We start from the raw sequence: 24,457 nt of genomic DNA, 5'->3' as shown, positions 1-24,457 counted from the left end.
AGCAAGGCTGACCATGATGTAACAATATCATTATACAGTACCACATCACACCTATACTCCTCATTGATCTGTGAGGGTCTAAGCAAATAGGAAACAGCATCTGCAGTATGAGGTAAAGCCCCAGTATTTATTTCTTCCAGCATCTCTCAAAATCTTCCTGTAGGCACATTCTCCACACACTGCACCGTCTCTAAAAAAGGTCTGTTTCTATATATTGAGAGTAGCTCCACAGAAATACTATGGCAGTAACAAGCAGTATATTTCACAATAAAATAAAATAAAATAAAATAATAATAATAAATCCTGAAGAATTTCTTCATTAAAAACAATCTGATGATTTTTATCACCCCAGTAACTTAGCATTTAAATCATGGTTTATTCTATTGGATGAGTGTTTTTGGATTTTAGGCATTATTACTTTTAATATATTTAAGTGTATGTTTGTATAGTAGCATGATTACTTCTGTAGGACAACATCAACTTAAAATTATAAAACCATTAAAAGAACTAAAGAAAAAATGGACAATAAGTTTGGAACTATTTATCAAGTATGAATGTAGAAATCTGTGTAAAGAAATCATCCTGGAATTATTTAATCTTCTTTTATCATAATTTACATTGTATACCTGAGTACCTGTTTCTACCAGTTTCTATCTTATGCACCAGGAATGATGACAGTGACAATTTTTCAAAACAGCAGCTCCTTCTTCTGTTTCAGACACTACAATCTATATGACTTTGCTAAATGAAAACTTGACCTTCTCTACAGAACAGACAATAGCTGTTCCACCACCCAGTCAAAATTAAGTGAAATTGTTGGAAGAATCCTTTCTTTGCTCAGCATTATTATAGCGTTTGTCAGAAATACTTTATAACACAACCTTCAGTGTTTTTCCTTATATTGCAGTGCTTTATTTATTTATTTATTTTTCATTTAAATCCTACAAAGAAACTGGTCAACCTGTGCAGCAAACCTCTGGTTTGAGAAGAAAAACAGACTTCATATCAAGTAGCAGTACTCTCTCTGGCAAAATAGACCTTGTGTAACCGCAGGAGTTCTCCGTTTCTATCACCCTGAACCTCCAAATTGCCCTTCTAATGATCTTATTCAAATAGCATAAGAAAGAAATGGCATGTCCAAATAAAGCGTCTTTGTACAATTAGAGTGAAAGATAATTGAAACAGTCAGTTAAATGATAATTTTGGGGGGTTTGATTGTTTATCCTTTACCACTTTTCCCTTATTATAACAAAGCCTCATTAAACTAAGTAGTCTTAAGCATGAAGGAAAAGCTGAATCAATCAATAAAAGCTTTTCAGAGCAGCAGAAAGCAGCATAACTTTTAGTTAAGCCTTGTTTCAGCGTTGTGCTCAGCTCAAAGAAATGTGGATATTTAATTAAGCAAGTGGAAAAGAGAGGAAGAAACCTCTTGTAACGTAATCCCAAGAGCCTGTGAATAACTATGGGGAACGATTAATGTATGTGGCTTTAAGTTTTAAAAGGTGACATCTCAAGTATTGATTAGTAAGTTTGTAATAGGAAGAAGGCATTCAAGAGAGATATTTTCTGGAGGAGTCACAAATGGCTCTGCAAAGAGCCAATGCGTACAAGACCAGTAAAACAATTTACACCAAAATACTAGTATGCAGAGTGGCATGGTGCAATATAATAAAAACACTGCCCCTTAAAGATTTCAAGAGGTTTTTGGTAGATAATGTCAGAGGCCTCAGTGCACTAATAGGTCTTAAATGCCCTGATCAGCCACATCTGGTGCCTCCTCTGAGCAGGAGCTCATTTAAGCTCAGGACCTGCTCTCACCAGGTTTCTGAAGGACTGCATAGTATTGCTGGGAGGATTGTGGGCCTGGCTTGTGGCATTGCTGTGCCTGATGATTACCGTATCTGCTGTTATTGTTTGCTGCTGATATTGTGGGATCATGATGTTGTGGTGAGGTTTGCCTGGCCAGCATTTAGCTTTTCCTTAAAAGTTTAAAATATTTATTGGATGTAGTATTGGGGGGGTGTGGGAGGATGTATTAGCTGATCTGGTGTCTAAAGACTCCACAAACCATACCATAAAAGAAAAAGATACATTTTTTTAAGCAGACTGCTTTTCCTGTTTGAAGTAAAAAAAAAAAAAAATAACAGAGGTAATGGTAACCTTCCATCATGAAGTCATGCCCACAAAAGGAGAGACATTGCATATTCTCAAAGGAAGGGAAAAATAATTGAGTATAGACCAAAAAAGACAGCAATAATTGCTGCAAGGCTTAATAATGTAATTTATGCAGGATAAATTTTATAGTTGCTTATTGTAGGCTGTTAGGTGAATAAGCAGATTGTAAAGGCATTTTTTGTCCTGCTTTTAAGGACTAACCTCACATTTCCTGGGATGATAGGAGACAGTCAGTGACTCACAACAATTTATATTTCTTTTAGAAGGTACTAAAGATTTCTCTTCAGCTATATATAGTATTAAAATAAAATAGCCTTATCTGATAAATGCTAATTTTTTTTGACACTTTACTCATTGAAGGATAGGTTACAATAAAGCAAGATAATTTTTTTAAAGTATAATTCTTATCTAATGGCCTCTCAGGGAAAAGAAGAAAAAAATGAGAAGTTATTTCAGTGCCACATCTCTGATCTTAAATAGGTGATCTTGACTTCCATGGCTACTTGATCAAACCAATTTCTTTGAGAAAGGTGTATGCTGTTCTAGAAACTTTAAGTATTCTTAAGTGACAATGAAAGGACATCTATGGAGTATTTTGCCCAGAAACTTTTTATTTGGAGATCTCTGTGTGTATCAGATGAGAAATCAGACTATTTCTTTTATTCAACTTCTTGGTTTACTGAAGCTTAAAGAATGTCTTGCCTGTTTGTACTTGGGTGATGCATAGAAACTATTTTTGTGTGCAGACAGACTTTAGATGGGCTGCAACAAGGAGTTGGTTATTGTCTGCAAAGTCTAAGCATCCAGTTCAAGATGCATTTAACTGTGCAAAGGAAATTTTTAGATTGGAAATAAGTAAAATGGATCATTTTGCTCAAATACTATATTAAACAACTCATGCATTAATGTCACATCTCTACCTTCAAATATTGATTCTACAGGGAAGTTGACGTGTTATGGGAAATGTTTTATAAATACTTCTCAAAGTAAAACAATGTTCCTTTTCATGCATTTTTTGTTTGTTTTAATCCAGGGTTTGGCTTGGCAAACTGGATCCAGTGAACCGTTTTGTTTGTTTTGCTTCTGACTTTATGGCCTTAATATTTCTCTTTTCAGAAATGCAAAAATTGAAAGCACATTGAAAGGCTTGGCTAAATACAGCATAAATGTACTATAACAACATGACAGATTACATATCTTGTTTCAGAAGCTATTTAAAAGATATGTTTTGCTGATGTGATGTATTGTGTGGTAACTAACTCTGAAAGCATGCTCTCTCCCTGCCTAGCCTCTAGCACCTTGCTAGCTCCCCTGCAGACTGATGGCATCAGAAGCTTTGGAACCGAGTAGTTGTGATCAGGCATATACTTGTCTTGATTCTATTACCCCATTTTCAGATTGGTCAGGTCTCACAATATGAATGTAGATTAAAATTTCGTAGCTATTTCATTGTCAAATGACACTTCACATATTTGCTTTTCAAAGCTTCTATCAGCAAGAAGATATTACAATGTGCTTGATAACATCTGCAGTGCTGACAGTAGCAACACTCTCCCTGCTAACCACCCCCAAGAACATGACATCTCCAGCAGTAGTTTTCAGGCTGTTATCATAACAGCATTAGTTTTGCGTGCCCTGCTATATGGGACAGGGGTAAGGCATGGTGGGGAGATGCCCTCATGCATGTTTGAGGATGAAGGGGAATTTGACTAGTGAGCTGCAGCTCTGAATGTCAGAGAGAATGAAGGCAGCAGAACAAATTACATCAATAACTCTATTTTCTTAAGCTATTTCAAAGAGAAAGTATTAAGCTTAACTCCTTTTCATTACCTGGCTACCTTACAATGACCTGTGCTTGTCAAAAAAAGCTAATTACAGTGGAAAATTATTGCACTTGTGTGACATTTGTAATGCAGCCTTGCAGTAGACTATTCAAAAAAAAAAATCTGCATTTATGCAGATAGTTAATATTTTGCATTTACTAATGTACAGATTTAAAAGCTGTATGGAAGCATAAAAAATGTTCAACTGCCAAATTTGGTTATTTTCCTGTTTTGGAAGAATTTTATGGTCTCCCACTGAGATAATGTTGAAAATCTCTACTTTAACCCTGAAAAACAGATGGTAGCATTTTTAAGAAAGAGGAATTTTTCATTTTCATAGGGACAAAAACAGATGTAGGAAAGACTTGGTCTATTTAATTTCATGTAACAGCTATGTATTTAAGTGAAAAATAGTGGAGCAGAGGGCATAGTCATTAGAGCTTTGTGAATTGGATGTACTTTCAATGTGTGGAAATCATTTAATTTCACGTTGCATTGTGGAAAAACATTGCTCTCTATATTTCTCCTGTTTGCATTCTTCCCAACAGTGTTCACTTCTATTGAAGCTTGTAATTGTATTTATTAATTGATCTGCAGCTAAAGAGGGTGTGTGTGGCAGGTCTGAAGAACACCTCTACAAAGAAAGGTTTAAATAGCAAAATTTTAACATGTTTACAAGTTTTTCTAGTCCCTAGATTTTTATACTGAGTTTTTGTAGATCACCTTGCTGTCTGACAGCAAGATCTATGGACCTTTAGGACTAAAGTTTGCTGGTTCAACTTCCTTGAATTTGTATTGCCTTCTTGATTCTCAATGTTACTGATGAATCATTCTTTTAGTGCATTTTGAGCTATCAAGAAATGAACTTAATGCAATTATCTCCTGTAACATATACTACCCATTATGGGGAGCTTTTAAAGTGAAGGAGAAACTTCACTTTGCTCTGGCATTCAGTGGTATTCTCTGTAGTTTCAGTGGATTGGCATCTGTACTGGGTAGGAGAACAAGTATTGTGAATCTGTCTGTATTTTAGGTTTCTCTAGCAAATTCTTGTTATCTCTGAAAAATTTTGGATGGGTACCATATCATATAACCTCATGTAATAATTTGATTTCTGAAATGTGTAAAACACACCATAAAAAAACCTTGGTGAAACCAAGTTTGCATTTGGTTGCTCTGCAAGTAATCTTTTTCAAATTAAACAATATATGTAGCAGAATGTGACTGTGGTTGTCTTTTTTTCTAAAACAATAGAAACCTGACATGTGACATACTGACTTCTATAGCCACAAACTGCAGTCACAGCTTGATAAATGAAGCAAAAAAAGATTAGTTTCCAGAATTCATTGTGGGGTTAATGCACTCTAATATTTTACCTTGGAGAGTATTTATTTGGCAAGGAAGAATGGATTTGGTTTTTCTCCCCTGTAAATAAAAATGCCAGTCTTAATTAGGCCTTACATGCATTTACCTGCATCTTGAATTGATAGTGATATCACTGCAAAATAACTGCAGAATTCTATCTACTGTACGCTGCTTATATGATTAGGCTAGAAATAAGTTACCAGTGAACTGTGCTCTGTATTTCAAGTTTCTGTATGCAGACATGTCAAAAATCTCTACAGAAATAAGGCAAACTTCAACAGTGCTTGAGTTTACCAGTGCTGAGTTGATGGGGTAAAGTTCAGAATAAAAGTGATGTTTACCAGGTGGATTTTTAAATTAGAAGGGGACAACCTTCAGCTGAAGACTAACAGGTAGCTAGCCATAAAGTCCAATAGGCTTAGAGCATGATGCCCAGTAAGAAGTGGTACAGTTAATGGCTGCTGTGATGGAGTAGATGAGGATCTTCACTACTTCCTCCCTGTTAAACTTCTCAGTACTTGGTTCATTTTATCTTGATGGGGTCAGGATTTGACCCAGGGCAAGACCTAACTGTTCCATAAGAATGTTTACCACTACTAACTTAGGCTTTATACTATTTTGAAAACAGGATTTCTCACAGACAAATGGCTTGCAGTATGAATTAACATGTTTGCAGTTTCAGTCACATCACACATTTTAGGTTACTTATCTAAAGAATCTGCATCTTTTGACCTCTTCCCAATTCTCTTGCCTTCTCTTCTATTGCTTGAACCTTGGGCCCAATCTAACCAAATGTAAAAAGTGAAAATATTTTTTAAGCCACTGTAAACTTCACTAAAACATATATGAGGAGACAGATGGGAGAAACCTCAGGTACAAGAAAAGCTGTGAATTCAACCACACTGCAAAAAAAAAGGGGGGGGGGGAAATAGCATATGATAACCATATGGTATATCAGGTTTCAAGGCTTACACTGCTTACACAGTATTTCAACTACTTGTAATTTAGACTAAAGCAAAAATGTGAGTGTCTGATAACGTATGAAGGAACAGGCAGCATAGATCAGGCTCCCCTAGCATAAACACTAAATGAGGCACGTGGGCAACGATCAATATTCCTTCAGCAAAATATTATGGTTGGAAAAGAGTTGGCTTGCACAGGGGACACAACTGTGTCCTAATAATAGTTGCATTTTCCTGCAAGTGACTGCTTTCTAGTTTGTGTTCCTATATTTTTTTTTTTTTTCCCTGGACTGACTATAATGGCTATCAAGCTCTCTGATAGAACACAAAGCAAGTCAAATGTGCAATATATTCCTCCTACCTTCCTTAAATAGGTTCCTCTTCAAGGAGAAGTTTTTCTTCAGGAAGCACAACACAAATTGGGGGAAAAAACAAACAAAACCACCACCAAGCCCACCCTTTCTCTTCCATTTAAAACCAAAACACAACATCCAATGTGTCTTGGGAGGACCTTGTATAAGTAAGACAATGTTTGAGTTTTGACTGTATTAGCTGGCATATTTCATAGACTGAAAAGTTTGTTGAAAGTGAAGTTAGACATTTCTGACTCCATTTATGATGTAGTTGGCAGTTCTATTTTCTTACTGAAATTCTATCATTTCCTTCCACGGAGGAATAATCAAAGACAGGTGTTCTTTGTTTCTTCATATCAAATGCATGCTTTTTTTTAAAGAGACAGATGGGGAAGTGGTTACTTCTGCAAGAAAAACACGTCCTGGAAAGGTGCATATTTCTCTATGTTTTACTTTTTTTTTTTTTCTTTTCCCTCTTGTTTATTCGATACTCATGATCTGTGTGTTTACATGATATCTTGATCTACTCTGAAAAATGTCAGAATTGCTTTCTGGAGCGACAACACAATGACAGTTTCATCAATCTTTTCTAATTCCCCTAGTGTTTTTCTCCAGGGCTCTTGCTCAGTTTTACAGCTGTCAGAAAACTAACCTGGAGTGCAGGGAGGAGTAAGATTTTGTCTTAGGCTTAAAGAAAAAAATATCTTGGCACCTCTCCCAGTTAGTTCACATCCCTATCATTTCAAAAACTGAAGTAGTAATCCCATCTCTACTTCGTTCAAGTTACGCAGAACCCATTTCAGAAATCTGAGCAAGGATCATGCCTGTGCCCAGAAGCAACTGTCTGTATTCACTTTTGTTTTGCTTTGAAGTGAGTGGAGCTATTCCGTCTCTGCTCTGCAGTCACCTTTATTTTTGAGTGTTCAGTATAAAAGCCTATGCCAAGTGATGGAGAAACCAAGGAAAACAAAACAAAAAAAATCAACAAACAGAATTTGATATACCAGAGAAAGTTAAATACTTCATAAAGGCATGAACATTGGCCTTAGTATTTATTAAGAAATTTCAATATATTGCTGTGCACCTTTTCCAGCAACATAGAATCATCCTTCAAATCAGAGCTTGTTTCTTGTTTGTTTTCTTTTCCTCTTAGAACACCATCCAGAGTACAGGAATAGAGCAGATACCTTTTTCTCCACTGTTGCACTTTGGCTTTTCCTTTTCCCACCAGGATTTGGAGGTTTGAAGATGCATCTAATGCTTGCTCCAAAAGAGACAGTCCATAATATCTAGGGAAAGAGAATTTTATTGGCTAGAGATCTCTTGCAACAACAGTATCCAAGTATTACAAGCAACGGTTCCAGATATGAATAACAAATATAATTTAGATTAATGTATGACAGCACAATATGCATCAACAGGTAAGTCTTAATTTGATTGTTGAATTAGTCAAAACAGTCCACATGCTGAATTACCATATCCAGTCTTTTCTCTAGTGTGTGAGTAGGCAGAACAATATTTTTTTCTCCTCCCCATTAGGAGCTTTCAGTGATGTAGAAATATCACATTATTCAGACTTCAGTTACTTATTGTTGTATCATGCTTGATCAATTCACGGGTTTTATTTTACTATCATCAAATTAGATATCAGGTGACACAAATGTAATAGGCATGGGAACTATCTTGTTTTGGTGTCATGTGCCTACTAAGGCTATCCTTCACAGGCTAGTGAGGTTAATTCACAGCAAGGTGCAATAGTAGATTCGTAATTATCTTAAAGGCTTGCTGCCTCTTTGCTGTGAATTTGCAATGAAAATATCCTGCCAGCTTCCAGAGGTAGGTAAACAATCTGTATACAAATTGATCATTAGCTGGGAGATGACACCTACTACGATGAACAGATGAATGAGTTTTATTTTCTTGTATTAATCAGGTTCATGACAGCCACTTTGTATGCAGGATTTTCACTTCTTTGATACCCCTTTGACACTTTGTGTAAACTGCTGTCTTCAGTCCTTCTCTTGCCCAGACAGAAAGCAAGTGATGATCCAGAGGAACCATCATTTTTCAGGCTTTCAGTAGACCAACATGATATGGAATATAAATCTTCCCTTGTAAAGTCTCACCAAACAAAGCAGAAAAGCCTCTGAAGTATATCTGCAGTCCAGTTCACTGAGCAGATAATCCAATTTGCTTTTTTTTCTGCTTTCTTCTACCAACCCCATCATCTTGCTGAATTGCTTCCTGAGAAATCATCTGCACTTGACTGTGCTTAGTTTCTCTGAGGACTTCTTCACACCAGAAGGAGCAAACACTGTTAACAAATGTAATCGACATGAAAATAAGTTACAAGGGCTTGAAAAGGAGCTCAGATATGGGGGGTCACTATTTTAACTGTAGATAAGATTTCCTGTGCACATGTTAAAAATGATTTGCAGAAGAACTTGGACTTTTTGGTGTTCACCAGCTTAACAGACAGTTATTGGCATAAGAAAGAGTTCGAAATGATCACACTAGCTGATTGTCTACACAGTAAGATTAACGTGGGACTTCTTTTTATTGTGAAATAGCCTGTAATTCCACATTTCAGAAGTATATTTAACAATTTAACTGTATGTATCTGAATGGGTAATCATTCTCCCTATTTCTTGATCTCTGGAGTTTTGCTAATGCTGCAACTGGCAGCATAATTTGGGCAGTAGCAAAAAAAGTCTATGTAAGACTAGGACAAAAGGAGGTAAATCATTCAAATGATATAATATTAAGACACAATTTCCAACCTGTACAACAATCATCTAAAATTAACACAGTGCTTATCTCGTAGTTTTCTATTTGCATGCAATTTAGGAAGAGTAGCAAGACATTCTTCAAGAAATACATAATAGTGAATGCAATTTGCATGCAAATTTACAGCACATGTTTCTGTTTAAGGTAAATGCTGCTTTAATCAGTTCTGCAGTGGTGGAAGTATTATTCAAATTAGTTTTAACGTCGTGCAGGTGGCTTTCCAGGCATAGCCAGTCTATCTTGCAGTCATATAATGAAAAGCAAGGGCCATGACTTCACCTATGCTTTGGACCTTTCTGGTGTATTTTAGGTTGGTTTATGCTCTGAAGCTATTAAGTAGTAGATTCTAATATTGTTAAATGCACTGACTTTCTTCTGTGTCAAGTTGGACAGAAGAAACTTGTTTCTGTAGGCAATTATTCTCCAGTGTTTTTTTTTAAAGGCTCGTTCTTACCTAGTTTCTTTCTTGTGACGTAGGAAAAACATAACATATTGTATCTATTTTGATAGTCAGGGCACACAAGTATAATCATTTAAAAAGAAAGGAATGTTTTAAGGTTCATCTTCACTTATAGTGTATGGTATGTAGCAAAAAAAAAAAAAAAAAGTCATATGATTTATATGTAACTTTTAAGGGTTCAGTCCTGCTGCCAAACAAATTAAGGGCCAGAGTTCTTTTCTGTTAATCTTGTAGTATTTGAACTGAATAATGCACACAGTTGTGATTGTTAATAGAAAGGTTTCTGGTCATTTACAACATAATCATGTAAAATATGTATTAATTTCTACCTTTGTAAAAAGGTAAAACTCTTTTATTCCTTTTTTTTTTTTTTTTTAATGATTAGGAACTTCACTGGACTTTTTATTAGTTCTACTTCTAAAACAAAGTATGTGAACAACTTGCATCTGGGCAGTTATATGCATGCTCAGAGAGCTGACAGATGTTTGTAGAATACACTGATGTATTATATAGCGCTTTCAACATGTTCAGCTAAAAATTTGTAGATCTTTACTCCTCAATGTCCCTTTGTTGTCCTTAGGACACTTCTCGTGCTTGCTATTACTCCACAGCTGAACACAGCTCTGAATGACAGCCTCGTTATTTAAAGTCTGTTGTGGGACACAAACTCAACCGTAACAGGAATACATTTCCAGCAAGATTTTTATGTCCCAGCTGGTAACAAATGCTAAGACAATGTGATAAAATACTACTAGTCAATTCACTGTGTTAGCTGTGTTCCTGTCAGATTTGGTCTTAAAGGTCAGCTTCTTATGTATAGCTTTAAATTATCAATTAACTTTCCTGATTCTTAGAATTAATTAATATTTTACTCAGCAGGTTCAATCAAAAAACCACTGTAAGTGACCTGTCAACTTTCAAACTGTTCAGATTTTACATATAGGAAAGCTTCATTATTTTCTACCACACATCTTTGCTGCTTCTTCCTTTGTTATGAGTGGCGTTCTACTATGAATTAAAAAGGAGGAAAACTCTGTCACCTTGCCTTTTGTTTTTTTTTTTGAGCAGGAGCAGCCCTGCACAGATTATCAAACACCTTTGTTATTTGAATGCAAGCCAAGTTATATAGGGGGAAAAAATCATCTACTTTGATAAAGTAACTTAGAGAATTCTTATTCTTTTCTCCATGTACACTCCATTTCAAGGTGGAATTACACTTTTTTTTTCACTCTTGTTTCTAACAGAAGCCAAAATATTTTTGTTTTCAGCAGAACATTCCTGCTTCTGCTTATATCTTCCTTCAACACTGCTGGCTGGAAGACTGGATTTGTTTCATATAACAAGCTAGCTTGAAAAGGTCTTACCTATTCTTGGGAATTAAAATGGGCAACTTGGTTGTTTCTAGATTTTATTTATTTATTTTATGGAATGTTCCTAACCAAGGACATTAAGGTACCTCTGCTTTAAACTGCTGACTTGCAACTGTGGTTGTCTTTCCTTTGGAATTTTTCCTTTTTTCTAACAAAAATATTTTTGCAGCAAAGTAAATCTCCTCTTTCCGAAAACAGCTGTTTTAACTTGTAATTCTGTGTATTTCGTGTCTGTTTTATTATACTTCAGTTAAATGTTTAAAGTTTCTTTTGGAAGTGAACACATGGACCTAAGCACTATTTCTGACTGCTATTGATGTTAACTTTCTACAGACTTGAGTCTTTAAAGCCACGCTGTTTATGTTCCCTTTTTCCCTATTATTATTTTTATAATGCTTTTTTTGTTTGCCATATGAGAAAAATAAACAGGCAACAGAACTTCTCTGTTCTGCTGCTCATATGCTGAACACATACAGTCTTTATGCATTATGACTGGGACATAAAATCCAGCTGGTGTTGATTTCAATAAGGAGACATTAATCAAACTTCCTTCATTTTTAATAAAATTGCAGAAGACTGCTCCCAACTGCATTGACACTGAAGATGTCTCCAAAACAATGAAACTGCAATAAGATGGGGAAAAAAAAATAATAATAATAAAATAGCTCTGTCTTTATGAATGCATTTTAAAAATGTATAAACTTTTAGCAATTGAATATTCCTTGGCACAATGTAGCATAGCAAGGTTCAAGAGGAAGGGATGTGCAGTGATGTAACACATGCTGATAACAGCTCTGATATAAAAGTACATAGTAATCTAAATAAGCCTTAGCTTCTCATACATTAGCATCACTTTTTCTTGTGAAAACCATGTTAATCTACAAAGTTAGTTTTCTGTAGCTCTCTTATTTTTTAAGGTCACAATTTAAAAAACTTAAGACTAGATTAAAATGGGGATGGTGGAGGACTTCAGGAAACAGTCGTGCAATAGCAGGGTACAGGCTAAGTGATCTTTTGCAACTTTTCAGTATCTGAGTCTGAAACCTAGCTTATAATAAAAATGGTAAAGAATTGTTTGGATGTGGCATAAAAAGCAAGATCAGTACAGGGACAACTATCAAGAACTGGCGTGTCATTTAGCTGTGATAGGTTAATGTTCTAACATCATAGTTTTTTAACAATATGGATCAATGATCCTCAGGGAGGGAAACAATTCATTTTGCTGCTGAACTTAAGATCTTTACCCTAGTAAGTTCTGTCTGTAAACAGTCGATGCATAACCCATCAGTAAATTATACCCCACAGCTCAAAATTTCAGTAAGTTTCATTGTCTCATCCCTTCTTTGGGTCACTTGCTACTGCAGTTTTCATCTCCTCTTTCTTTTCCTACCTTTTTTTTTTTTTTTTCCTCCCGAGTCCTCTTTACTATATTCTCCAATTTTCCTTATATATTTTCATAAGGATATACAGAAACCAATCCTTAACTTAGGGGTACACGGAGTAATTGGACTCCATTTATCTTTCTTGCCTCTTCTTCACTCTCTATCCCAATTTTTGTTTGCTGTCCTAGTTGTCCCAATCAACTACTTTTAAAATCCTGCCTTCAAACAGCTGAGAAAGCCAAAATGAACCCTATATTTCTAGGTTTCTCTTCAACACAGATATTTGTAAATAAACTTAAAAAGAGGCCTCACAAACAGCTCAGCTAGCATAATTAGAAGTGAGGAAAGAAGTATCTAAGGGTGAAGAAGGAAAGTTATCCTTTAAAATGTTTTTGCAATCAGAAATTATCCAAGGAATTGTGTCATTTTCTTTGACCTTTTATGCATTATATAAATTGCAGCCAAGGAACTTTTACTGGGGGAGTTTCACTTTGTTTAGTTTTCTTTCAGTTCTAACAATATATTAAAAATGTATCCATGTGGTATCCATTTTGGGCATTATTTACTACATCTAAACCCAAGTGTGCAATACTTCTAGCTAATGAGCAGTATAGATTAAGGGCAGATGTTTGCTGTAACCATCAAGTTGTCCTTCACCTCCTAACAGCATGCTTAATCTGTGCTGTATGTTTACTTCTCGGTATGTTGGTTGTCAAGTAGTTGTAGTACTTCCGTGTTGCTTTTGTATGTGTTTTTGCTTTTTATTATTTTTTAAAGCCTCCATCTTGTACCCTTCAGACTTGCAGAAAATGGAATTGGTAGTGTTTATCAGTGCCTCACGCCAAGCAGAGAACAAAAGGGTGCCTGATTATCCAGAGGGTACTCGAGGGTGTGAATCAACAGGATATAGATTTTGAACAAAACCAGAATACTTTCTAAACTGAGGAAGTGGGATGACAAGTTAAACTTTAGAGATATTTGACTTCTTCTATTGCATGGTTGTAGAGTAAAAGTTCCAACCTCTCTCTCTACCTTTTTATCTCAGGTATGACTTCAGGTATGTGCTAGATGGTTTTTTGTTTATTTTTACTAGAAATTGACAAGTGGATGTATGAACCTCTACTTGGAACAAGTCAGTACTTAGTGCAGCTAGCTTTATTATTTATCTAACCATGTGTGAGACAATTTGGTGCTATGATCTTCTCCCAGGGATCATTTCTGTGCAATGTTGGATGCTTCTAGTGCTGTTTTTCTTGTGCTTTCTAAATAGGCAATATTCAAATTTGAGGGAATATTTATTTTGAAGGTCACTTATGCTTAGTTGGTTCCATGTTGGGTTGTGCAAACACAGGATGGGATAGGAGGGGTCCCAAAGAAAGGGCTAACAAAAGGAGGGTTAATATTAAATGACATCTACTAGAAAAAGAGGGAATAAATTAAAGAAACAATTTGTGATAATACAAATAAGGGGACAGCAACAAACTGAAGCAAAAATACAGAATTGACATTTCTGATACAATATAACAATAAAATTAATTTTTATAGGTACACAATGAAATAACTTATAGAAAAATAAATGACAGAATGATTCAGAATTATATGAAGTCAGAGACAGCAGGAAATGATTCAAAAAAATATTCTAGGAACAAATATTAAGAAAATACACTTGTAGGGTAGCTAATCTATTGACACTGGTGAATGAATGTATTGCCCTTGCTTCATTAAGCTATAGAAGAGAGATTGCAGTGGGATGATTAGGAGGCTTTTCCAGGGGCATTATTTGCTTTGTGTTGCTAATATGCTGATGTAAAATCATGTGCCATATTGGAAAGTTCCTTTTTCCTGAATATGAAAAGCTTTGCCACTCTAAATGTCAGACGTTGAAAGGCTCTGAAAGGATGTCATTCTTCAAGGTGAGCTAAGGAACTTACAACAGGAAAAAGTTGTATGTTTAGGAAGATGAGCTAAGGTTCTTTATGTTCTTGTAGCCATGAAAAGGAAAAATTACTTTTGGAAGAATGGTTTTTCAATAGGGAAGATCGTGGCTGGGTTATCATGACATGAGAAGTTTCTGGTTCATGCAAGATGCAGCAATAGCAACTTGTAAGCTAATTGTAGACTGCTGGAAATATGAGAGAACATATTTGCTCACAATTTTGTGTGGTAGCAAGACTGGCTTCAGAGCTGATGCAAATGCATAGAGTAAAAATGAAAACTACAAAAGACTCAGCAATAAATGGAAAATATTCTTTATCACTGTGCTCCCATGTTACCTCTAATTCAATTGGTAGGGATGCCAAAGGCTGTCCCTCCTGTTAACAAAATCTGAATGGGGAAAAAACGTATGGGGAAAAGACTCAGCTAAAGCCACATAACTGCTATATTGCATACAAAAATTTGGGGAAGAAATACGCAGCAGCAAGTGCAAAGTAGAGACTGAGACAGCTCTACTCTGGAAAGAATGAAAAATCAATAGAAGAAAATACAACCAAGGAAAAGACAAGAATAAGAAGTAAAGAAAACAATTTGGTATTTTTTTTTGTGAAATGGGAAAATGCTAAAATAGAGAAAAAAAATATTTAAAATGCCACATTTCAGACATCTGTGTATGTATTTCATGTATCATCTCTATAAAAACTTCACACTCATTTTGAGATTCCTAAGGAATATGCACAATGTATATTCATCTAAAATATATTTATAGAGTGTTGTCACTATCCTAACTCTGGGCTGTAGTGGGTTTATGTGGCAAGATTTTGGTAGCAGGGGGCCATAGGGGTGGCTTCTGTGAGAAGGATCTAGAAGCTGCCCCATGTTTGGTAAGGGCCCCACTGCTGACCAGAACTGAGCCAATAAGTGATGTTGTTTGCGCCTCTGTGAGAGCAGATTTAAGACAGGAAAAAAAAAAAACGCTGCGCCACACAGCAGCTGGGAGAGTGAGAGGAGTGAGGAACAGCCTTGCAGGTGCCAAGGTCAGTGAAGAAGGAGGGGGAGAGGTGCTCCAGGCGCCGGAGCAGAAGTCCCCTGCGGCCTGTGGTGAGGCCCATGGTGAAGCAGGATGTCCCCCTGCAGCCCATGGAGCACCACGGTGGAGCAGGGTTCCACACTGCAGCCCATGGAGGAGACCATGGTGGAGCAGGTGGACCTGCACCGACAGAGACTGCGGCCTGTGGAAGACCCCTGCCAGAGCAGATTCCGGGCCGGACCTGCAGCCCGTGGAGAGGAGACCACGCAGGAGCAGGTGAGCTGGCAGGAGCTGCTGCCCGTGGGGGACCCAGGTTGGAGCAGTTTGCTCCTGAGGGATGGACCCCGTGGTACGGACCCATATCTGGAGCAGTTCTTGAAGAGCTGCTGCCTGTGGGCAGCCCACGCCGGATCAGTTCGGCAAGGACTGCATCCCGTGGGTGGGACCCCACAGCACGGGACGAGAGTGACCGAGAAGGAGCGGCAGAGAAGAATTTCTACAGACTGACCATAACCCCCATTCCCCCGTTCCCCTGCGCCACTCAGGGGGAGGAGGTGGAAGAGGGCGGATGAGGGGGGAGGGTGCTTTTGGTTTCTTTCCTTTGTTTCTCACTTCTCTAGCTTGTTAGCAATTGGCAATAAATCTTACTGTCTCCCTATGCTGAGTCTGTTTTGCCTGTCATGATAATTACTGCGTGATCTCCTCATCCTTATCTCAACCTTTGAGCCCCTTTCATCGTATTTTCTCCCCGCTCCTCTTTGAGGAGGGAGAGTGAGAGAGCAGTTGTGGTGGAGCTCGGTCGCCCACCCGAGTAAAACCACCACATGGGCTAATTGTAGTTTTCTCCTTTTCTAATTTTGAACGTGATCCTGATTACTAGGTGGGGAATAAAGCAAGGGAAATGGTGCCGAATTGTTTGTTTTGTTTCTGCAGCTAAAGCATGCCTTAGAAATTTCAAGTGACAGCTAGGAAATGAGATTGGTAGCAGATTTGTATTTTATCGTTCTTATGTTTTCTTTAGTAACTTTTTTTTCTGTATTCTTTTGAGACTTCTGAGACTTTTGGTTTGGCAGAACAAGTTTAATTTCCTATTTCTTATTGATTGGCAAGGATGGTATGAGCTACCCAGAGGCATCCCAATAAGCAAACATACACCAGAAATTCACTCCACCCACGTGTGGCAATCTTAGTAAAGAGCATGTGTCTGTTACTCAGCTGTAAGAATCATTTTGTGAGTTGATACTAGAAGGCGTTAGGAGGCAAAAAGGCAATTTACTTGTTAGGTATTAACTAGCAAGTTGGTTGGAGAAATAACTTATTACAGAAAACTATTGACTGATAAGTCATTACTGATGTCATTACTAAAATCAAAGTTAATCAAAAGCAAATTTTTCCCCTTTTCTCACACAAAGTGAGGCTACAAGACACCCAGAACAAGTTATCTGTCACCTTCGGTATAGTTACGTCTTCTTTGGTACAGCTATACTATACTGCTGTTTTGACTAGCAAAGTGCTGCATTAACAGTTTTGTTAATTGTATGCTCCTTATTCAAAGGATAATCACCCATTACTTTTTTGAGTAATATAAAAACATCAGCCATCATGAATTAGAACAATTATTACTTTCAAAGGAATGCTTAGGCTTCATTTTGAAATGTGCTTAATGTTAAATAGTCTCTAGGGGGGTGTAGGAGTTGTGGATAAAGTCAGGGTTCATCTAGATTTTATCACAGTATTAAAATACTGCTTCATCAATAGCAATTTTAGAACTTTCAGGGAAGTATTGCACTCCATGTAATTACATGTAAATTTAAAATGCACTCTCTGTTGCATCTTTTCAAAGTTCAGTTAGGCCTTTTGCCCTACCAGTTTCATGTTAGTTTTAAGGAACAGCTCTTTGAGAGATGGTCACATGTACAGTCCAAAATTTGGGAAATGTTTATTCCTTTAATTTTTTATCCTTTTTTTTCACAAAAGGGATCTGTAGAACATCATTATGAACAGAATTCTAACTGCAATTTCCATTAGGGGAAGCTGGTTTTTACCTCACCACCTGTGGAAAATTGACAGCTCTGACCAAAGGACTATAACAAAAGTCAGTAACATCAGAAGACTATGAATTAATTTTTGAGACTGTTAAGTATGAGAGGGAGAATATATTTAGTTAGGAGAGTTCAAAATGGTATCAGTCATAGGTCTTAGGGGGTATCAGTCATCAGGCATGTTTTAATGTTTTTCAGATTGCATAGATTCCTTGCACCCACTGCTTTATTTTTATAATGTGCTGCTACTTTTCAGATGAGTTGAATTTCCCCTGCAATATCCAAGTACATTTACAAGCTGTCTACAGGCTGAGTAGTTTCTCATCTAAAAGCACGAACCCAGTAATAATTATGTGAGATATCTACCAACAAAATGGAAAAAGGAAGAAAATAAAGTTTGAGATGCTTGGAAGGGAATAACAGATGAGTCTCATTCTGGTAGCCATGGAAATGTGTGACCCTGTGTCCAATGAAAACACTTAGACTTATGAATAAGTTCATAAATCACAAGTATCAATTGTCAACTAAGAAGTAATTTTATATTCACTTCTCACTCCCATAATTCAAGAATAGTACCTAAGAAGTTTAGAGGAAAACTTGAAAGTTAATTCAAATATCTAGGTAAGTCTGTCCAAACTCTCTATTTGTAGATGCTGGCTCAAGGGTGCATTTTCAATTACAAGGTGATGTTCGGCTCTCCTTGCTTGAAGGTGCCAGTTTATGCCAGCTCTTGAGAAGTCTGCACCAGAAGCTAGCAAACATCAATACCATGCTTTAAAGTGATGCTTACTCCTATTGTTTTATCTAAGAAGGCAGTTTAATTGTCTGGCATTTACTATGAATTCTTATAGTTTCAGATGGAACATCCACTGGAAGAGATTAATGGAACTTACTGCTTTCCACATGCATATTCCAGGACAGAGGGTGCATATAAAAATATTTAATGTTAAGCTTCTAAAAAGAAACACATAGTTCTGTCTCTGAAAATTGAATAAGCAAGACATGGTTCATGGTTTTTGTAGGATTAAGGGCTCATGATGGAGTTTTAAAAATGATTGCACAGCTGACTAAAATGGATGACAGCTGATTTTTGCAGAACACAAATAATGTCGATAATTAATTACACTCCAGTCTTCCAAACGATAGAGCAGTTGTAATTGGATGTATATTTTCCCTGCTATGGACTACAAAAAAGCATTGCTAAATGTAACTTTATTTCTTTTTCTTCCAGTATTTAGTTCTTTGTTTTGATGTTAACCCTGTGCTGTGTTCAGCATTCATATCCTTCTACCAGAATTATCAAATGTCTTATTTTTGATCTTTACATTATACTTACAAAATAATTAAAAAAAAACGTTAAAACATGAATATTAAATGCATCCTTTGTCATCAAGATTGTGGTTTACATCTCTAGGACAACATATCTAATGTGAATAAGCAAAATTCGTCCTTAACTGTGAATGCATCTACATCTAATCCTCTGCATGTTGCATTAAGTGGAATGAAATATTACATGTGGAAAAGAAGTAAATGAAAATAGAGAAAAGTAAGGGTTATGAAACATGCATTTAAAATATTGAATTGGCCTTGATTTGAAAGGCTCAAGTAATTTTTTGGCTTTTGTTATGCCTTACCTGAACTATTTTACTTAATAGCTTTGAAGATTTTAGTTTGTAGTTTAACTGTTGATAGATACTATATTGTTTATGTCAAGGACTAGAGATTCTTTCAGAATTCCATCTCCTTTGTAACATTTTATTTAAGAGAAGCCCTAAAAGCAAAGGGTTTAACAGATATATTTATTTTTAGAGGTTTTATTTTTGTATAAATATTTTATTAATATATTATGATACTACTCTCTAAAATCCCTGGGAAAATTCTTTGCGAGTTCAAATAAGAGCTGATGTGAAATTTCACTTGGATTTAGACATCCTTGAGGACATTTTTATTGCATCTTTTCAGATACTAAACAGTTTTGAAAACTGATGTCCACGTAGTATAGATGATAGAGTAATGAGTTCTTTTATTCTCCCTGTCTTAAAGAAGCATAATTAGGTTTTAGGCTGTCTTATGGTTCTGGAATATTCTCATAGAATAAGTAATTTAGACTGTTTCAAGTACTTTGTTTAATAAATGTTCTACTACACTTCAAAGGATAACTTGCTCAGGAAAAAAAAAAAAAAAGAAAGAAAGAAAAGTGGTATTAAGTATTTTACACTCCTGTTTTTCACAAAGAATACCTTATTTTCATATTAGCCTTTTATTTTTAATGAAGAGTCTCCATTGTGTCTTCATTCCAAAGTTTTGAGAAAAGGAAATGCCTCTAGTCTGTTCTTTTTCTCTCTTGGCTTTGTAGTTGCAATAGATAGTCTGTGAGAAGTTCTGCATGAGAAACTGCTTTTCCATTTTGCAAGTATTTTGTAGTGGTGGCTACACAACCTTAAAAATGTTACACACTTCCACAAAGCTTCAGAAACTGACCCCTTTGGTCTATGAGGGGTGGCATAGAAAACCTTCCTCTTTAGATAGATTGTTAGTTGATATTGATCTCATGCTCAGGTTTACAATCCTCAACAGTAAATCAGTCACTACTGATGGACTACAAGTCAGATGGAGGCTTTAAACAACTTAACTTTTTAAGACACCTGGAAAAAACTGAGTAGGTTATGACACCTGGAAAATTTAATAGTTCCTTGTGAACATATTTTTTTTTCCCCAATGATGAGGAAAAATTCATATACACACAAAAAAAAAATCATATACACAAGAGTGTTTTTTCTTATGTTATATATATTCAGCAGGAATCCTTTTATAAATGGATTGAGAGGAATGCAAGAAATCTTGTAATTTTGAGTCAATAACCCTTCACATCTTTGAAGTATGGCTGCGTTCCCAGTTAATCAAGCTAGGCAAAATAGCTATGTTTCATGTTCTTCCATCTCTCCCAATGTACTGGGTCTGGCTGGGATGTTAACTTTCCCTGCAGCAGCCCATACAGTGCTGTGCTCTGCAATTGTAGCTAGAACAGCAGTGGTATCACACCGGTGTTGTTTCTGCTGCTGAGAAGCTGCTTATGATGTCTTTCCCTTGATTGATATGCACAGCTTTTTTTCTCCTCCTAGTGCTATCCAGATCAATGTTGGGATGCGATTTTTGTTTACAGTGTAAACATTGCCAGTTTTCTGGTAAAGCAAGGAAGACTTAAATTGAGGGTATAAATTATACTTCCACGACAACATTAAAAAGGCCCACAGGTTAAATAAGAAATCAAGGACGGAAACTTCTCTGGCAATTTTTCTTCATAAGAAAGATTGAATGGAGGTGCTTTGCTGTCTTATTTATTGAACATTCCTGCAGGGTAATGCTTATTTAGGTTTTGGTCTTTGTGAGGGGTGAGACAGTGCTCAGCAGGGAAGTGAAACTTTTCAGGTTGTGTAATGGGTGCAATCCTTTAATCTTTGTTCCTCCTAGTAACTATTTTCTGTTAAATCAATCCAAGCGATTAATATTTACTCTTTGATCTTGGTGCAGGTACAGTTGTAGATGAATGTGGATTCCATTGCTTTTGCTCATCATGTATTTTCTCCACTCAGTCATCACTATCTCTTTACATGACTGATGCTTACAACCTCACGAGAACAATACAACATCCTTTCATATAAGGAGACAATTTTTATGTGTTTATGAATGTGATTTTGTTCTCTCTTGAGGATATTCTTTTCATTTCTTCTGTGCCTGGTTCTTTGCTCAAATTCTCTGCAACACTCTAGAATGATAGCCCCAGGAATTAGCAAGTTGCTAAATGGAATTAGTTTTTAAGAAACTAATTTGCATGCAGAAGTAATTTTTAAATACATCCTTTCCTGAGGAAACACATTCTACACTTACAAATATTTTTATAGCATTCTAAATGGTATAACTTGAAGTTGGACAAAACCTACCCTGACTTCATACCAGAAAAATCTGGAAACCAAAACCAACCCCCCCCCCCCCCCCCCCCCCCCCGACTTAATATTTTTAATTTTCTCTGATGAAGAATTTCCTTGCTTTCTGGATCACTTTCAGAGGACTGAAGATAATGTACTTCTGTAGCCAAAATGTTCTCTGTTTTTCTATTGGGTTCTGCTTTAAAGTGAGTGAGCTACTGACCTTAATTAGAATTTTACTAAAATTCTCCTGAAGCTTAGTTTTGCAAAGCTTAAAACCTGTCAGGGAGGCTATGACTTCACAAATATATATATTTTCAATAGGTTGATCAAAACTTTGAGATTTCATCTAGTACTAACTGCAGCTGAGCTTCTGTGAACAAAATAAAAACAGTACATATACCGAAGAGGTTTGAGTGCCTGTTTGCTACATCCAAAAAAAAATCGAGGCTTGGATACATATTTTGAAAAGCCAAATATAAAAAGATGCTTCCAGACACTGAAAAGAACTGTAGTTTTTTTTCCTAAGAAATCAATACACAAACTGCCTTTTTCCTCAAAAATGGTCACACCCATAAGAAACACAGGTGACAAGTCTACATGCTTCACACAATTAACAAATCAACCTTGAAATGGGCTAGATTACTCTGCTTTTATTACTCATAAGCATGGTTCTGGGTAGAAATTTCCCTTTATTTTTTTCTTCCATGCTTGCGTAGATTTCATAGGTTCTCTCCTCATCCTTTCTCTCAGTTTTCTACAGTCAAGTGGATAAGGAGATGCATGCAATGCTGCTGTCAGTTTCCACAAGATGCTGATGAAGAGTGTACAGGCATAGCTGTCAACAACAATAACAAAGTATTTTGGAAGTCTGTACCAACCACTCAGGGATCAGCTGTGAATGAAGTAAAAGCATTTTTATCAAATTCATTAGGTATTCAACTGTCTTAATATTTCACTACAGACAGGTTTATTATTATTTTTCAGAATAATGTTTAATATTTTCTGGATGCTGAAAACAATTCCTGGCTATGTTGTTATTCAGGATATAATTCACAGACAAATTTCCTCAAAAGGTTTTCCACTTTCCATCCTTCACAGGAAGGATACATTTGTCTGTTTATCTTTTGGAATTTAGCAGGTATGATTCTCCCACAGTTCAATCTTTTTTTTTTTTTTTTTTTTTTTTTTACACCACGATCCTTTGCAAGAGCTTCATAGCTTCTTGGTTTACTGGTAAAGTTTACAAACAACTCTGAAAGCACATAAGATGTTAGGGTTTGTGTCTTTTCTGTGAGAGCGTTGAACTGATGGGAAATTTCAGAAGCCTTCTAATAATCTCTAGAGCAGACATAATTTGTCTCATTTCCATGTATACTTTTTGGAGGCTCTTTATTGAGGTTAGGAGTGAATGGAAAAGGCAGCCAGACTAATTAGCTTTTTATATAATTCACATCTATGCTCGTAATTATCTAGGAGTTACTGATCTAAAAAGCTGCCTGGTGTTGATTTTTACCCTTCATGTTTATTCCATCGTGATCATTCCACTCTAAACTGTAAATTGCCACCCTGAACTGTTTTCCATCTGTAAAGAAAACAAAACACCCACAGCACACAAAACACCTTTCGTTTGATTTCAGCGGCGTGTTTTGTTCTGCTAAATAGCTATTCTTGAGGTTTGTCTGTTGATCAATGAAAAATGAAAGGCAACTTGCACAGCGGTGCTGTGCTGTGAAAAAAATCAGCCGGGGGAATGACGGATGAATTCCCTTCCTTTCCAAAGACACTTCCTACCCTGTCACTCGGGGTATCGTCACGGCAGAAGGCCGTGGGGAATAGAGGAGAGAGGGCAGACTTGAATTCCTTTTCTTCTTATTAGAAATATGTTGTGTCCCTAAGTAGCATCTCCCGTTAACTTGCAAAATATATTGGTGCAATGTTCCGGTGTTTCCAAAGGCACATTTTGACAGGGATTACCTGCAAGGACTGCATCATTCACAGACCCTACTGAGAGCCTTACTCTTTGTCACGGATTTACCCAAGACGTGTACAGGTGTCTCCCTTAACTCCCTTTCCCAAACTCTGTCTTTCTTTGAGGCGTTCTGAGCCACTAACTCGCAGTCCTCTTCCTCAGCTAACACACGCTCCTTCCGATCGTTTTCCTCCTGTGTCACCACCACTTTCTCGAGGAAAGCGGGCAGAGCGTGAGTGCAACAAGCGGCGGGGGCTGACAGGGCGCGAGCAGCCCGCGCTCTGACCCTCTCCTCAGGAGCCGGGCCCCCTGCCCGGGGGTCGGCTGGGCGCTGCCCGTCCCCGGGCGCTCCCCCTCAGCCCCGGGCGGTGGCGGCGGCTCCCCGCTGCCCTCGGAAGCCCTGTTGTGACGGTTTCCAGCCGGGGATGGCGTCACCGAGGCTGCTGGGCGACCGCGGAGCCGCGCCTTTCGCCACAGCGGCCACCCCACCTCAGAGCCAACCGCACCAACGGCCGCTCCGCGCGCACCGCTAGCGGCGCCCCCTGCCGAGCGCCATCCTCCTCCTCCTCCTCCTCGCCTTCCTCCTCCTCCTCCTCCTCCTCCTCCCGGCCAGAGGCAGGGGGAGCCCGGGAGCAGCCGGCCCGGCAGGCAGGCGGGGTCCCCCGGCCGTCCGCCCGCGCTGACGTCAGGAAACTTTTCTCGGCGGCTCCGAGGCGGGAGCGGAGCGGAGAGGCGGCCGCCATCACCCGCAGGTACGGTCCCGGGGGGCGGCTCGGGGTGCGCCGTGAGGGGAGCGGGGAAGGGCAGCGCCCGTTCATCTCCTGTTGATCGGCCGACGAGGCGGGTCCCCGGGGTCGCTGTGGCGGCGTGAGGAG

General features: G+C 37.6%; 1 protein-coding gene and 1 long non-coding RNA gene across 6 annotated transcripts in view; both read left to right on the top strand.

Moving 5' to 3' along the window:
* Positions 1–1,849: 1,849 nt before the first annotated feature.
* Positions 1,850–19,175, top strand: LOC118170293. 2 transcript variants are annotated; one of them, XR_004752630.1, is made up of 4 exons: positions 1,850–1,947; positions 2,599–2,705; positions 18,536–18,608; positions 18,707–19,175. It is a non-coding gene; the product is annotated as an uncharacterized LOC118170293 (long non-coding RNA). The 2 variants fall into 2 exon arrangements; XR_004752629.1 differs by lacking the exons at positions 18,536–18,608; positions 18,707–19,175 and adding an exon at positions 3,661–4,514.
* Positions 19,176–24,167: 4,992 nt separating this feature from the next.
* Positions 24,168–24,457, top strand: part of GULP1 (GULP PTB domain containing engulfment adaptor 1) — a 152,814-nt gene continuing 152,524 nt past the window's right edge. The window contains exon 1 of one of the 4 annotated variants that reach the window (XM_035331065.1): positions 24,168–24,334. The gene's annotated coding sequence lies outside the window, so the exon portion shown is untranslated. The remainder of the gene's footprint in view (positions 24,335–24,457) is intronic. The other 3 variants (XM_035331063.1, XM_035331067.1, XM_035331066.1) reach the window with 3 other exon arrangements.

This window comes from Oxyura jamaicensis, chromosome 7 (assembly GCF_011077185.1).
Source record: "Oxyura jamaicensis isolate SHBP4307 breed ruddy duck chromosome 7, BPBGC_Ojam_1.0, whole genome shotgun sequence".
Lineage (NCBI taxonomy): Eukaryota > Metazoa > Chordata > Aves > Anseriformes > Anatidae > Oxyura > Oxyura jamaicensis.
This window is presented reverse-complemented; position numbering and strand designations above follow the sequence as displayed.